A 16091-nucleotide genomic window follows, 5' to 3' on the forward strand; every position below is an offset into this window, starting at 1 on the left:
ATCTAGAACCAGAGATCTACAAACTTTATTGAGTAATATTTTTCTTTAAATCCACTTCATAAAGTAGACACAATCGTGTTGGGAAAGTTTAACATTGTAAACATGTTTATTCAACCCAAACTAACTATATATATTCATTACACTTACAGTCTCTATCCCAACAAAACTATTTCTGGAACTTCATAATGATTTTAAAGTTAATTTGGCAGAATGTGTGATACTGGTCAGTCTTTTAAAAAGAAAAAGAATAAGCAGGGGTATTTGTTTTTCCAGATATTAAAACATATTTTAAAAGAAAATATAAATAGAATGATACTATTTTAAAAACAAATAGATAGGTATAAAAAGCACAGGTACATCCCTGATCGTGTATAAGTAATGAGGATGAGCTAAAGATGCTGTTCCAATTAAGTGAGGAAGAATGAACCATTTGATAAATGGATTTGGAATAACTAGCTATCTGGAAAAAAATAAAGTGAGATTCCCTCCTCATAAGTGGTAATAATTTGCAAACGGTTTACATATTTTTAAAAAATTATAAGAGTACTGAGAGGAAAAAGAAGTAAAATTTTATGTAAACTTGTAGTAAGAAAACTTTTAAAGCATAACACCAAAGGAAAAATCAATAAATGACATATTGGGAAATAGGATTATAAAAAATATTTTACCCAAAATTTTTTAAAAGCATGAATAAAAACATAAAAGGTAAATTACATCTGGGAAAATAGCTGTGACAGATTACAAAGACAGGGTCTAATATCCTTAAAATACAGAGAACTCTGACAGACAACGAGAAAAAGATAGCCCTGTAAAAAAATAAATGGGAGGCCAGGCACGGTGGCTCATGCCTGTAATCCCAGCACTTTGGGAGGTTGAGGCGGGCAGATCATTTGAGGCCAAGAGTTCGAGACCAGCCTGGTCAACATGACAAAACCCCATCTCTACTAAAAATAAAAAAATTAGCCAGGCATGGTGGTGGGCACCTGTGATCCCAGCTACTCAGGAGGCTGAGGCAGGAGAATCACTTGAACATGGGAGGTAGAGGCTGCAGTGAGCCAAGATTGTGCCACTGCACTCCAACGTGGGCAACAGGAGCGAAACTCTATCTCTAAACAAACAAACAAATAAATAAATAAATAAATAAATAGGACAGAATAAGAACCAACTATTCTTCCAGTAAGTACAAATAGCCAATTAATGGATGAAAAAAAGTATTGAAACTCATTAGTGAATAGAATGCACATGAAATAAAGAGGAGACACTTTTTGCCTAATGGGTTGGCAAAGAGAGTGTGGAGAAGTCAGTTCACCCCAAATAAATATAAACTGATAGGTGGTTTCTGGAAGACAGTTTGGCACTATATCTCCAAAGTCATACGAATATGTTTGACACTATATCTCCAAAGTCATACGAATATGCACGTCCTTTGACCCAGCAATGTACTTTTGTTTATTAAAAGCACAGAGATAAGGATGTTTAGATATCTGTGAAACGAGAGAATCAATTTTTTAAAAGAATTATATTTTCAACATTTCAAAAATGGATTGGAGTAGGCATCATAGACAAACTAGAATTTTGTTGAACTTTCTTCATGGCTTGCTATTGTTTTTCTTTTTCCCTCTGAATGAGACAAGGGAATGAAGTGACTAAGAAACCATGATATTTTCACTGTTATCTTCAGGTCTGTTGACACTCTGTTTAAGGATGTGCAACCTAATGTTAATACTTTCAGTAGTGAAAAATTAGAAAAACCCAATACCTGAAAAACAAATGATTAATGTATGGCATGGTCTTAGAATAAAATACTAGGAGCTACGCAAAATTGTAATTGCAAATTTGCACTTATGGTTATATTGATTGATACTGTAAGATATTTACCACTCAATTAGGTAAAGCATAAAGCTGAAAAACAATAACCAGGTAAGATCCCATGTTTGTTAAGTAAATATCTTAAAATGTATTGAGGCACAGGAAAGAAGCCCAGAAAAATAAACAGCAGAAGCATCCAATATTTCACTGTGCAGGAGAATTGGGGAGATGATGAGTGGGTTGGTTTTTTAAAAAAAATTATCTGTATTTTCTAAGTTTTCTACATTGAAAGTGAATTGCTTTGGTGATGAAGAAAATATGTTAACTGGAAATTTTTGGCTGCCTGGTTTTAATAATTTCTAGAACAAGGCAGAGTCCAAATTATTTAATTAAAAGAAAAATAGAGCAGTCGGCTCCCTCCCCCGATCCTATCTATCTGGGAATAATGAGGCGCTGCAGGCAGTGCTCTGTGTGTGTGTGTGTGTGTGTGTGTGTGTGTGTGTGTGTGTGTGTGTGTTGTGTGTATGTGAGAAAGTCATCGATTCTGTGCCTCCTGTCATTCTTTAGCATCTGTCATCTTGGCTTTCCCTCCTGCCCTGAAGGTGCCTGGGGAACACCACACATTGTCAAAGAGAAAAGAGCAGAATCTCAGAGAGGTGGAGCGACTGGCCCAAGGTCACGAGCTCCTGAGTCCACGCTGGCCTCAAATCCGGGCCCTTGGGCTGCCGCTTCCCGCATAGTGCGGGCCTCACGGCTGCCACAGAAGTGTGAGGTGCCAGCTGGTGCTGTGTGCTCTGCGCAGGTGCCTCCTTTGGCCGTGGGGCTCCAGACCTTCCCTCTCCTCCTTTACTGCTTTATCGCCACATGGGGGACAGGGGCGGGGATGCCTTAAACATTCAAGGCTGTGGAGCAGGCTCAGGCCCTCAGCATCATGGAGAACGCACCAAAGCCCGCAGGAACCCACCGTCCCGTGGCAGGGAGAAAAGACAAACGGGTCATAATGCTGTCTCCAAAGGAGGTCACAGAGGGCCGAATGTGGCCCATTGGGAGGGACCGGGGACCTTGGGGAGCTGAGAGTCTCCCAGAGAGGGTGACACTGGAGCGTTGGAAGGGAGCAGCCTACAGACGCCAGAGCTGGGGAGCTGGAGACCCAACGGGACCCTCACGCCTCCTTTGGACTGTGGAGCCAATGCACCCCTGAGGCCTCGCCGGCCTCACAGGGAGGTTTCACAAGGACTGTCTCCAGGTCCCTCTCCTGGTGGCCTGTGATCACAGTCTGAGCAGCCCACGCGTCTGCCCTTCTTTGCCTCCTGCCATCAGCTCCCAGCACAAAGCTTTCCAGAATGGAAGTGGGCTTAGCTCAAGCAGCCTGGAACATGGAGCCCATGATGGGAGAGAAGCCACCTGAGGTCCTGGCTGTGGCACGGCTGGATACACAGAGCAAGGCCCAGGGAGTCTGCTGTACCTGAGTTGTTCTTAGAATCTCAGCTTCTAAAGGGAGACATCCTCACGCCCCATGCCCCTCCTAAAGTAGGGGCACTAAAGCCTCTTGCAGAGCTGTTGAACCAAATGAGCAAGTTCACGTAAAAGACCTGGAAGGTAGGAGACTCTTAATAAATGGTAGTTGCCACTGAGACCACAGTCTCTTCTTCAGAAGGGTTGGTGGGACGGCTTTGGTGGTCCCAGCCAGCGTGGCTCTTAGTGAACCAAAAGCGTGACAGCCTCTCTCCCTCCCTTCAGGAAGCTAACCCAGTTTTCAAACGAAGGAATGACTCTTCACATTGTCATTAATTTTCCTGAAACGATTTTCTTCTATCCATTAGCTATACTCTATAAATAGATTGGGATCTTTTGTTTTTCTAGAAAAAAAATCGTTTTAGCCTTGTATTCTGGCACAGTAGATGGTTCTTTTATCCTTGCTTTTTAAAAAACCTTTCAAACGGCTTGCCTTGCATGGAAGAATAAATAGTCTGTCATTTCTGGAGAGAATTTGTAAACTAATATCTTAGTTTAAAACAAATTTAGTGTAATAAGATGACTGCAAAGCTAATATTGACTCTTTTGCTGCTTGGCTTATCTCTCAGCTACTTTGACAGCACCTTTTTCTTTTCCCCTCAACTCTGTCTCACTGCAGAGAGCTCAAGTGAGAAACAAAAGTGTGGCCGGGAGGGGTGACTCACACCTGTAATCCCAGCACTTTGGGAGGCCGAGCTGGGCGGATCACCTGAGATCAGGACCACCCTGGCCAACATGGCGAAACCTTGTTTCTACTAAAAATATAAAAATTAGCTGGGTGTGGTGGCAGATGCCTGTAATCCCAGCTACTTGGGAGGCTGAGACAGGAGAATTGCTTGAACCCGGAAGGTGGAGGTTGCAGTGAGCCGAGATGGCACCACTGCACCCCAGCCTGAGTGTCAGAGCGAAACTCTGTCTCAAAAAAAGGAAAAAAAAAAGAACAAAAAAAAGAAAAAAGTGTTACATAGAAGGCCATTCTCCATTAAAGAGCTGCCCAAGGAGAAGGGAAGTAGTCAGTTTGCTCTTGCTAGAGATATGCAAACTCCACATGGAGAGTCCCCAGCCGGGGGCCAGAGATGCAGCCAGCCAGTGAAGGATGGATCACCTTGACCTTCCAGGCTCCTTTCTGCCCAGAGGCCTGGGAAACGCCTGCTGACTGCCTCTCATGAGCGTAGAGACACAGAATACAGGTGGACTCAATATCGCCCCTCCTTGACGCAGGGCACGGTGTAATCTAGCACTTTGGGAGACTGAGGTGGGCGATCACTTGAACTCAGAAGTTCAAGACCAGCCTCACCAACATGGTGAAACCCCATCTCTACTAAACATACAAAAATTACCTGGGTGTGGTGATGTCCACCTCTAATCCCAGCTACTCGGGAGGCTGAGGCAGGAGAATCGCTTGAATCCAGGAGGCGGAGGTTGCAGTGAGCCAAGATCACGCCACTGCACTCCAGCCTGGGCAACAGAGCCAGGCTCTGTCTCAAAAATAAACAAATAAAATAAAAAAATTTTTTAAAAGTTCCTCCTTTAAGGAAAGGCCAAATGCCACATGCTAAGGGTTGAATTTTGCCCCCACCATCTGCCCAAAATCATATGTTGAAGTCCTAACCCCCAGTACCTCAGCATGTGACCTTATTTGCAAACAGGGTAATTGCAGGTGTAATTAAATAAGATGAGGTCATACCAGTGTAAGCTGGGTCCTAAATCCAATATGACTCGTATCCTCATAAAAGGGGAAGATTTGGGCACAGACAGGCCCCCAGGAGGAAAATCCATGTGAAGCTGTAGCCAGAGGCAATGGTGATGCATTTATAAACCAAGGAAGGCCAAAGGTTGCTAGAAACCCCCAGAGGGTAGGTGAGAGGCCCGGGACAGATACCCCCTCGCAGCCTCGGGAGGAACCAGCTCTGCCGACATCTTGATCTTAGACTTCCGCCCTCCTGAACTTAGACGACCCACTTCTGCCGTGCAAGGCCCCAGCCTGTGGTGTTTTCTCACGGCAGCCCCCGCAGACCTAAAGGCCAGCTGAGCCCTCCTTTTCTCAGCGTCAGCGGGACGGCCGCATTTTCTCCCTCTGTGGGTGGATGGACCACTTTGCGGCCTTGTTGTTCGAAGGTGCGCAGGAGTCCGGCAGCCAAAGGGTTGCTGGCTGGAGACAAAGCCACTTTCAAAATGTTCCGATGAGGAGCAGCCGCCTCCTCCGAGCCCACCCTGTGCTAAAGCCGCCCTCCTGGGCCCAGAGCTCTGGCTCTGATGCAGTTCAGAGTAATTGCCATGCGGGAGGAGGGCGGCCATTGTCCCCGTCAGGGGTCAGAGCCCCTCGGCTCAGATAAAAGCAGCCACAGGGACACAAGAACAAGGAGAGAAAATAGAGAAAGGGGTGTTCAGGCAGCCCAGAGGGCTAGGAACGGCCCCTGCTCCATGTGGGCTCCCCCTTTATCCAGACAATGGTTTAATTCAAGCTACTGGGGCCCAGGCACACACCAGGAGTGTGGAGGCTGAACGTGCCTTTAAGAACCAGGACCTGCAGATCTAAGAGTCCTGGTATTGAGGCGGCTCTCAGGGAGGTCTCCAAGGATGAGAGGCCAGAAACTGTGACTTCTGCCATCAGTCTCTTAAACACCACCGTCATAACTCCCGTCTCTCCAGCACTTCCTCTGCGTTTGGCACCATGATAAGCACTTTCTGTGCATTTTGTCCTTTCATCCTCTAACTGCCCTAGCGGGTGGGTCCCTTCGTTATCTCGTCTTACGCATCAGGAAACTGAGGCACAGAGAGGTTAAGGAACTTGCCGAAGGCCACAGAGCTGGTAGGTGACAGAGCCAAGCTCCGTGCTGGTAACCACCGTGGGCTGTGTTCTCCTCTCCGTGGGAAGTCTGTGAGCAGACAGCAGGACCAAGCAGGAGGGTTGCAGGGAAGGGCCTCTGAAGTCCGTCATGCAGGGCTAAGTTGGGGTCTTAGACCCTGCGGCCGTGCAGAACATAAAATCATGCCTTGCAGAGCCGAACAGGGCTTTGAAATCATACAGTCCCCATTTCTCTCACAAAGAGGCTAAGGTCTAGGAAGGTGAAGTGGCTGGCCCCAAATCCCAGAGCAAATTAGCGGCAGAACCAGGCCAACAACATAGATGTCCTGGTTTCCAACCCAGTGATCTTTGTTAAATACCATGCTGCATCTTAACAAGAGATAGTTATTTTCTTCCGTAGCTTGAGAGATTTGTAAAGGATTCTGAGAAACCCTTCCTGATCACGAAGGCTGTGACATATTTGATTGGGTTTGCCATGGCAGTTCTTCTATAGGAGTTGGAAGAGTTGGACAGACACCATGATTCCAACTGGGATAAGCGTCCAACCTGCCACAGGCAGACTCCCCTGCAGAAGACCAACTGCACGTCAAAATCTCCTAAGATCATATTTTAGGTGTGGAGTTGAGCGAATTAACCTTTTGCTAGAAGTCCATCAGTCCTCCTGTGATAAATGTCAACTGAAGACAAGGGAATCATTTTAGCACAATGGAGACATTGAGAGACTGGATATCAACTGTTCTTGAGACGTGTCTACAAAATTCTGCCATCCATTCAACCACTTAACCAGCCATCCATCCTTCCATCCATCCAACCACCCATCCTTCCAAAACCCATCTATTCATTCATTATCTTTTCATCCATTCACCCATCCATTCATCCACCCTTCCATTTATTTACGGGGTCCTTACTCTGTGTAAAGCATTTTGCTAGACCCTAGGATTTGTGAAAGAACATGGTCTAGCTTCTGACCTTAGAAGAACTTTAATTCAAATGATGGAATCAGGATGGAAAACTATAAATATAACTTTATGCATTCAGTAAAGGAAACAACCAGAGGCCTGGGGAGGCTGGAGACGCTTCTTAGAGGGAGAGATACTTGATTGGATCTTCAGTAGGAATTTCTTAAGCAGAAAAGGGGGGAGGAATGGAGGGTATTCCAGATATGGAGGCAAAGATGAACTAAAGCAAGATGCAGGTTAGGGAGGTAATTATGATGATCTGGGCATTAGCGTGGAGTTTGAGTCACATTTACAAGATGTGTTCATGACCCTTGTTGCAATTAATTCTCCAACAGCCATATAAGTTAGGGAGGGTGATGCCAGGGAAGGACATGTGGCACTTACAAGATGAAGTCATTACAAGGGACAAAGAGTAGGACCCAATAGCTAACATCTTTTGAGCTCTCATTATGTGTCAGATCTTCACAAACATTCCTTGAGGTATTACCTCTATTTTCCAGATGAAAAACCAAGACTTAGAGAGCTTGGCCTTGGACTCACCCAAGGTCAGTTATACGGTTTTGCTGTGTTTCCACCCACATCTCATCTTGAATTGTAGTTCCCATAATTCCCACATGTCATGGGATGGACCCAGTGGGAGGAAATTGAATCATGGGGGCGGGTCTTTCCCAGGCTGTTCTTGTGGTAGTGAATAAGTCTCACAAGATCTGATGGTTTTATAAATGGGAGTTTCCCCTGCACAAGCTTCTCTCTTGCCTGCTGCCATGTAAGACATGCCTTTCGCCTTAAACCATGCCCACGTGGGACTGTGAGTCCATGAGACCTCTTTTCCTTTGTAAGTTACCCAGTCTTGGGTACATGTTTATCAGTAGTGTGAAAACATACTAATACAGTCACACAGCCAGCAGGTACCAGAGACCCAGATCGAGTCTTCAGAGCCCTAGTCCAGATTAGATACAGCCAACTTTTCTTCCATAGATGAGAGAGGACAAGCTCAGATGACAAGGTTAATAGCAACCTCAATCCTGGAGTTCAGCTCTGAGTTTAAACTTCCTCTTCTGCAGAATGCTCAAATAAGCAGCTGGACTGACCGGAGGAGAAGCTGTGAGCAATGGAATCGGCAAAGCCAAACCCTGGGCCCAGAAGAGACACCACGTCTGCCAGAAGCCAACCTACCCTTGTAGCAGCCTGAAGTGATTTGTTCCCCCTGACTCTCTTTTTCCTTCTCTCTCCTTATGGATTTTATAAACAAGATAAAATCAGAACTCGAAAACGAAACAGACTCTGCCAGGGCTCTGTTACCAGCCAGGGCAGCCCAGCACTGTTTTTGCAGATGTTTTGCAGGTCCATGTCTAGAAGAGGCCAGAGGCAGAAGGCAAGGGCAGGTCAGCAAGTGCTGAAAGGTAGGGGAGATCAGTTACTGGAAGGCCACGGAGGGTGGCAGATCCCCTGAGCAAACACGGCAAGAGACCTCTGCTTCCTTATCTTTAAGTTTTATGAGCGCTGCCACCCCCGCTCTCCTCCTTGCTCTGCCCCCATAACTTTCATAGTATCCTGATATTTCTTTTCCTGGTGAAGATCCAATCACATGTTAGGTTGGCCCCATTCTTCTTCATTCTCAAACACAGGCAAACAAGGTTCACATCAGCTAATGGGAATGTACCTTGAGGTTGGGCAGGGATGGGCCAGCTTTCTTTGTTGGAGGAGGAGCAAAGCTACTCTGTGGGTACCCAGAGAAGCTTTTTGGGAGGGAAGGAAAGCCTCAAAGCTGGGGGTTGTTGGAGGACCAGTGCCTGGCGTGTGTCTTGAGTTTCATCCCATCCTACTGACTCGATGAGGTTTGTACTATAAAAGGAGGCTACAGATCAGTATCAAACTGTGAAGCCACCAGGGTATTCAGACCAACACATCCATATTTTGCTGTTTAAACCTGCAATTGTGGGAAGAGGCAAAATCAAATCTGCTATTGGATTGGCAAGTAGAGCAAGTCCACCATATGTCATGTCGGAAGATGATACCACAATTGCAGAACGAAAGAAATAGTGTGACGTGTAGTTATAAGAACAGTCATTAAAAGACCAAGCTGGGATTTGAACACTACACAGTCTGGTTAAAGAGTCCATCCGCTTAGCAACTACACCATGGGAGCTAGAAGGCCTCGCATGTACCTTTCCTGGCATTAAGTGTTTAGACTTCAAGAGGCACAGCCAGGCCAGGGGACTAACCAGGAGGTAAAAACTGGCCCCCCTGCTCTTAGCTTCAGGACTTGAGGGACCTAATGGGAAAACCCTGGGCATGGAGAATGGACTTGGGCCTGGTCTGGAGGCTTGGGAGCCGTCCTGTAAGCTGTATTTCCCAAAGGGCCGCCTGAAGTGGAATTACTCTGGGAGATTGTTAAGATGCAGACTTCAGAGCCTGGACCTGTAGAGTCAGAACTTTGGTGGACAGAACTCTGAGAGACTGTTTTTAACAAACTCTTCCTACCCCATACCTCCCACATCCCCTACAGTGACACTGACACATAGTCAAGCTGAGAAGTACCAAGTTGACTGCCTGCTCCCAGCTCACCGTTCTGACTTCACATCGCTTCCTTCAGGGGCCAGGAGCAGGGGATGTGGGTAATCGAGTGACATTTGATAACTTACAGCTCTTTTATTTATTACAAAGCAATTGTCATCCACATAGATGACTGGGCTCTTTGGGATGCATATTAGTTAAGGCCCTCCAGAGAAATAGAACAAACGGGAGATACATATGTACAGACAGATGTTAGGCAGATATAGATTGATAGGTAGGTAGGTAGGTAGAAATAGATACAGATCTATCCTTCTCTCTGTCTGTCTGTCTGTCTGTCTAATATCTATCTAAAGAGATTTATTTTAAGGACTGGGCTTCTGCAATTATGGAGGCCGTCAAGGCCAAAATCTGTAGGTTAGGCCAGCAGGCTAGAAACTCAGGCAAGAGTGTGATCCTCTAGTCTCGAAGCAAAATTTCTTGTCTGGGAAATGTCCGTCTTTACTCATGAGGCCTCTTCCAACTGATTGGAAGTCGTCCATTCACAGTCTTGAGAATGAGCTCCTGTACTTAAAGTGTCCTGATTGTAGATGTTAACCACATTTACAAAATACGTTCACAGCAACATCTAGATCCGTGTATGATGAAATAACTGGGTACTAGAGTCTCACCAGATTGACACATAAAACTAACTGTCACAGGACATTTCTTAATTGGTTAACCTACTTACCCAGAGTAGAACTGTAGGGAAAGAACATTTGTTGAATAACACACAGTAAGGTAACTCTACAGTTCATGGTTAAAAACTGGCTTCAAAGAAAATGCAAAAAAGCCATGTCTGCTGCCAGAGAGAATCTTCCTTAAGCTACCCAAGGCAGAGGGTCACTTCAGTAATGAGAATCCCAGGTTCAATAACAGTGACCTCTCATAATCCCAAGGGGTTTTCTGTATTATCCAGACTCCTGGCAGCCCCAAGCACTGGTCTCATAATGAACACTTTAATTAAGATGGATGTTTGTAAGTACCAAAGGGAAGTTGTGCCTTAATTACTTTGACTCCAATCAAATAATTTTCCTAGGTGTGCCTTCCTTCTTACTGAGAATTTTAAGAGATAAGGAGATTAGGGGTGGAGGAACCTCAGTTTAGGGAAGATTCGTGTATTCATGTAGGTTGGGGTTCTCAACATGGCATCCACAGATTTCCTGTGCATTCTTGCTATTACATATTAAATGTGAGTAGGTGTCTTTTGTTATGTGGGCAGAATCCATACTTTCGTTGGATTGCCAAGGAGGTCACTGACTCCCAAATAGGTTGAAAACCTTATTGAGTTTGGGAACATAATACCCTATCATTTGCAGGGCAGCAAGGTGGCTGACCCATGGCATTAGGAATTTTACAGATTAACAATATTTGCTTTAAGTGAGCACTAATTAGCCTGGTAGGTTGAAAAGCCATTCCTGAGGGTAGACAGGCTTCTTGTCTGAGACAGGAGGCTCCCAAGCTGGCCTGGCAGAGGGCTCTGCAGCCACTCAGCCTGGGTTCAGATCCCAGTTCTTATTAGCTATGTGACCAGGGTGCGTTCCCAGCCCTCTCTGCACCAGTTGCTTCATCTGTAAAATGGGAACAATGATAGAAGCACCTACCTTGCAGGTGTTAACTCTGAGTTAGCACATATAAAGTGAGTTGAGCAGTACTTGGCACAGAGTGGGAGTTTTGACTAGGTTTGTGGGTACATAGGGGTAGTCCCAGGAGTTTGTATTTTAACAAGCTCCCCTGGTGATTCCATCTACAGGTGTTATTTCACCACACTGTGTCAAGACCCAACGAAACTGAACTTGCCAATTCACAGTGCAGGGCCCTGCTTTGTAGGTTACCACTTGCCATGCAAAGAAATACCCAGTGAGCTCCTGATCCCTGGTGCTGGTGCCCTCTGGAGAACCAGCTGGGCATAGCCAGCTGTGAGCAGGAGAGAGCCATGCCCTGGCCCTGCCTGGCCCTCTTGGCGGAGCTTCTTCGATGGTAGGATGCAATACAAATATTTCCTGGCAACATGGTGGCAACAGAAGTGATGGGCGGAGCATCCCAGCCAGGATACACAGCCACATGCAGGTGCAGCTCCCACCCGCCCGCCTGCTGCAGGAACAGGTGCCTCCAGGTGCCTCCTCTCTCCCTCTGCACCCCAGCTCCCCTCCCGGATCCTGATTTCTCTCCCTTCAGCTTTTTCCTGAGGTTTTCCCCTCTCTGCCTAAATTACAGTGGCTCCAGGGAGCATTTAGATTCCAAACTGCCCCAGAAGCTTGTTGGCCTCTCAGCTCTGGTTTGGCAGCCTGTAGGCAGGTAATGCTTCCCAACACCGCAAGCTGACCAGAGCCAGGCCCCGACAAAAAGATGGTCTGCAGAAGAGCCCAAATCAGGCAGCCAGGTCCACAGGGAGCAGCACTGGTTCCCAACGGGCAAGAGCGTGGCCCCACGTCCGGGAAACGTAGAAGGTTAAGAACTAGGACAAAGGCGGGCCCCAGCTGGAAGAACAGAGGCAAGTAGACAGGAAGAGGGAGGAGAGGGTCCTTGTGAGAAGGAATCAGGGTCGCAATCCATCTGGAGGGACTTAATTGTCCCCCACCCTCAGCTCAGCATTGCTCATGAAAATGGGGCTGCCCCTCGGGTGGACATCAAGTGACTGCAACTGCTAGAAGGAGGCAACACAGGGGTCAGGACCCCATTAGGACATAGCCCCGAGACATCTGGGGTTGTTTCGTGTTGTTCCAGTTTGTTTGTTTGTTTTGTTTTTTATGTTTTGTTTTGTTTTATTTTATTTTATTTTATTTATTTTATTTTATTTTTTGAGACAGAGTCTTACTTCATCACCCAGGCTGGAGTGCAGGGGCACGATTTCGGCTGACTGCAACCTCTGCCTCCCAGGTTCAAGCAATTCTCATGCCTCAGCCTCCCAAGTCGCTGGAATTACAGGCACCCGCCACCATGCCCAGCTAATTTCTGTATTTTTAGTAGAGACAGGCTTTTGACATGTTAGCCAGGCTGATCTCAAACTCCTGACCTCAGGTGATCCACCCACCTCAGCCTCCCACAGTGCTGGGATTACAGGCGTGAGCCACCACTCCTGGCCAAGGGGAGCTGTTTTACAAACAATTCACAAATTCCAGCAATGGCAACTACCACCATTAAATTTGGAGGCACTTAGTAGTTGTCAGACATACTGCTAGACCCTCTATACCACCCCCATAAACTAAGCTCCAATGTCAGAAGCAGAATAGCTCTAACAGTTAGGAGTGAGGACTCCAGAGCCAAAAAGTCTGTTTCAAACCCCAGCTCTGCCACTCGCTAGCTATGTGACTTTAGGCCTGTTTCTTCATTTCTCTGATCCTCAATTGCCCGTCTGTAAAATGGGTATGACAAAAGGAGCTTCTGCCTCAGCTGTTGTGAAAGTAAATGAGATAATTTATACAAACCAAGCATAGTGCCCGGCACCTAGGAAGGAAACAGAACAACGCTGCTGTCACAGTGTCAGTGTTGCTATTATCATTCCTTTTGCTTGGGTTCTCAAGGTTGAGCTCACATGACCATGCCAGGGGAGGAAGAAAAGCAGAGAGGTAGGCAAATTGGCACCCTTGAACCCGTGGGATCTGGGCTCACAGAAAAGAAACTGCTTTAAAAAATACCTTATGTCTGTTTCCCTCTGCCCACACTTTAGAGACGTCAGGAACACACTGCAAACCACCTTTCATGTTTCACAACTCCAGGCAATAGAAACAGCCGGATTTTCCTTGAGTATTCTTCCGGGAAGTCTGCCAAAGACAAGGCTCTTTCTCTGGGAAATAATAATAATACTTCACTCTGAATGTCAATAATAATTAAGCTGGGGGTGTATAGGGATGAAATAAACGCAACGTCCCTCAAGGCTTATATTCCTTCTAATGTGCAAATCTTTGCACACGTGACCTCTCTGCCCTGGTGTGCTATCAATGTACACCCATCAAGGCTTAAGGTAAAGAACCACCACACCCGATTATGTGTGTAATGTGGCTGCACCCTTTTGGGCTGAGGGCAAAAAGCATCTTATGCAAATATCATCATTGTGCAAAGGCAAATATAAATGTATAGGGAGAAGGAGCTCTTTGGGGATGGGCAGGCATGCTGGTGGATGTGAGGAAACAGCAAAATAACTGAAAGGAGAGAGAAGACATCTGAATGAGGTCTTTAGAGTTAGGACAAGCAAAGGCTGACACCTGGTACGTGGCAATGGATATGTTAGAGGATGGGATGAAAGGGGGAGTGATGATGGATCAGATGCACTAAGCCTGGGAGAGCAGGTTACTTCAGGGTTGACCCCCAGGGCTGCCATTTCCCAGCGTGATTTTGAGCAGGTACCTACTTAACTTGGTAATGCCTTAGAAACCTAGCCCAGAAAGACTTTATACAGGATTCTGTTTATCTATATACAAAATAAGAACAAGTATATTGGTAATAATATTTATAAGTAAACATATGCGTAAAGTGTATGCACTCATTTTCCCCCAATCCCTCATGCCCAGGTACATCCTAGGTACTTAGGAAATGCTGGTTTAGTCTATATTTAGGTTTAGCAGGTGGGTCCAGGGTTGCAGTCCCAAGGAGACAGCCCCTGCTGTTCATCCTCTAGCAAAGGGTATGAGTAAAATGCCACAAGCAATTTTAGACTGTGAATTCCTGGAGGGAAGGGAGGGGCTGTGTGTCACGGTTGAGATCTCACATTGTCCACACAGTAAATATTTAAATGAATAACATGGCAGAGTGGAAACCAGCACAGGGAGCTCATAGCCAGCCAGAGCGGTGGCCAAGGCTCTCGTCTCTGGAAGACAGATGATAAGACACGTCTCTGAAAATGTCTGGGTAACAGGATCTGTTTCCACACATAGTGGGGGGAGGTGGCTGAAGGCAGCATCTTCTCCTAGAAGGTCCAGCGCCGTTCTTCAACAAAGTACTCTGGAACTTATGTGAGTGCCTGAGAGACAAAGACACTTGCCACCTCCCTCCCACCTAGGTTGATAATTCAGCTTAAATCTGAGTTGTGTCAGAGGACTTGGAGTTGGGGTCAGAAATGGCCTTGGTCAACTGTTTGTTACTCCACTAGGCATCGAAGTTCTGGGGTCAGCAGCAACCATGAGATTTTTCAGTGCATTGTTAGGGATCATGTGGTGATCACACAGTTAGGGACAAAAGTCTCTGCAGCACCTACAGCTGTGCAACTTTGGTGTGTAGCTGAAGCATCTCTCCCCTTCCTCCTCCTTCTCCTCCTCTCTCTTTCTCCCTCCCCCTCCCCCAGTCCAATACCGCAGAGTGGGAGAGAGTCCTGCACATTAGGAGTTTGGAAAGGATTAGTCAATAGAGCCAGATCAGATGGTTAACTTTGCGGGGCTGGGGGATAAAGTTAGGTCCTTCACTTCAACCTAGACCAAAATTAATTCCAGATGGCTTCAAGAATTACATGTAAAACATGAAGCCATTAAAAATGAAACTTCAAAGGTGCTATGGGTTGGGGGATGATCCCACAGATGAACTTCCCAAACATGAAAGCAAGAAAAGGAGTCAAAAAGAAAAAGCTTGCTAGATTTGGGTACATAAAAATACAAAACTTCTCCATGCCAGAAAGACATCCAAAGCAAAATTAAAAGGCAAATCACAAAATATTTGCAACACTGTTTACACCATATACAGTAGGTACATATGCAATATGGCTCATGTTATTAGTATTTAAAGAATTCTTACAGAACAATAAGAAAATGAGGGGAAGCAACAAAATGGAAAAAAGAATCTGAATACATATTTCACAAAAGAAATACAAATAAAACACATAAGAAAATAGTTTTTTAAAAGCTAGAAATTAAATCAGTATTATTTAAACCAACAATAAAACATCATTCAACCTGTCAGAATTAGCAAATATTTTGAAAATGATATTATCCTAAGGATGTGATAATGATCACACTAGTACACTGCTGTAAATGAGGGCAGCCTTCTGGAAAATCAAAGTAAAGTAGAAATATGTATAAAAGATCTCAGGTACACTCCTACTCTGTGAACTGTCAACCCCACTTTTGGAACCTGTTCAAAGGAAATCATAAAAGACATAAAGACATGAATGAAGACTTGCATTTAAAGATATTTCCTGTAGCATTATTTATAACATTGGAAGACTAGTAAAGACCCAAATGCCCATCAGCTGGGAATTCACTTGAAAAAGCTACTTCCTTGTGATGGGATATGAATTAGCTAATGACATTCATAACTAATGCTAAGTGAACAAACTTATGCCACACTATATACAAATATGATGTCTGTTTTGGAGTCTGTCTCTTTCTCTGTCTGTCTGTCTCTCTCTCTCTCTCTATCACACAGGCACTTACAAGGAAATTAACCAAAATATTAGTAGAGATTCTGTTAGCAGAGTGAGTGTATTAACACTCTTTGTACTTTTTACAAGTAGGTAG

This window comes from Macaca mulatta, chromosome 3 (assembly GCF_049350105.2).
Source record: "Macaca mulatta isolate MMU2019108-1 chromosome 3, T2T-MMU8v2.0, whole genome shotgun sequence".
NCBI classification, from domain to species: Eukaryota; Metazoa; Chordata; class Mammalia; order Primates; family Cercopithecidae; genus Macaca; species Macaca mulatta.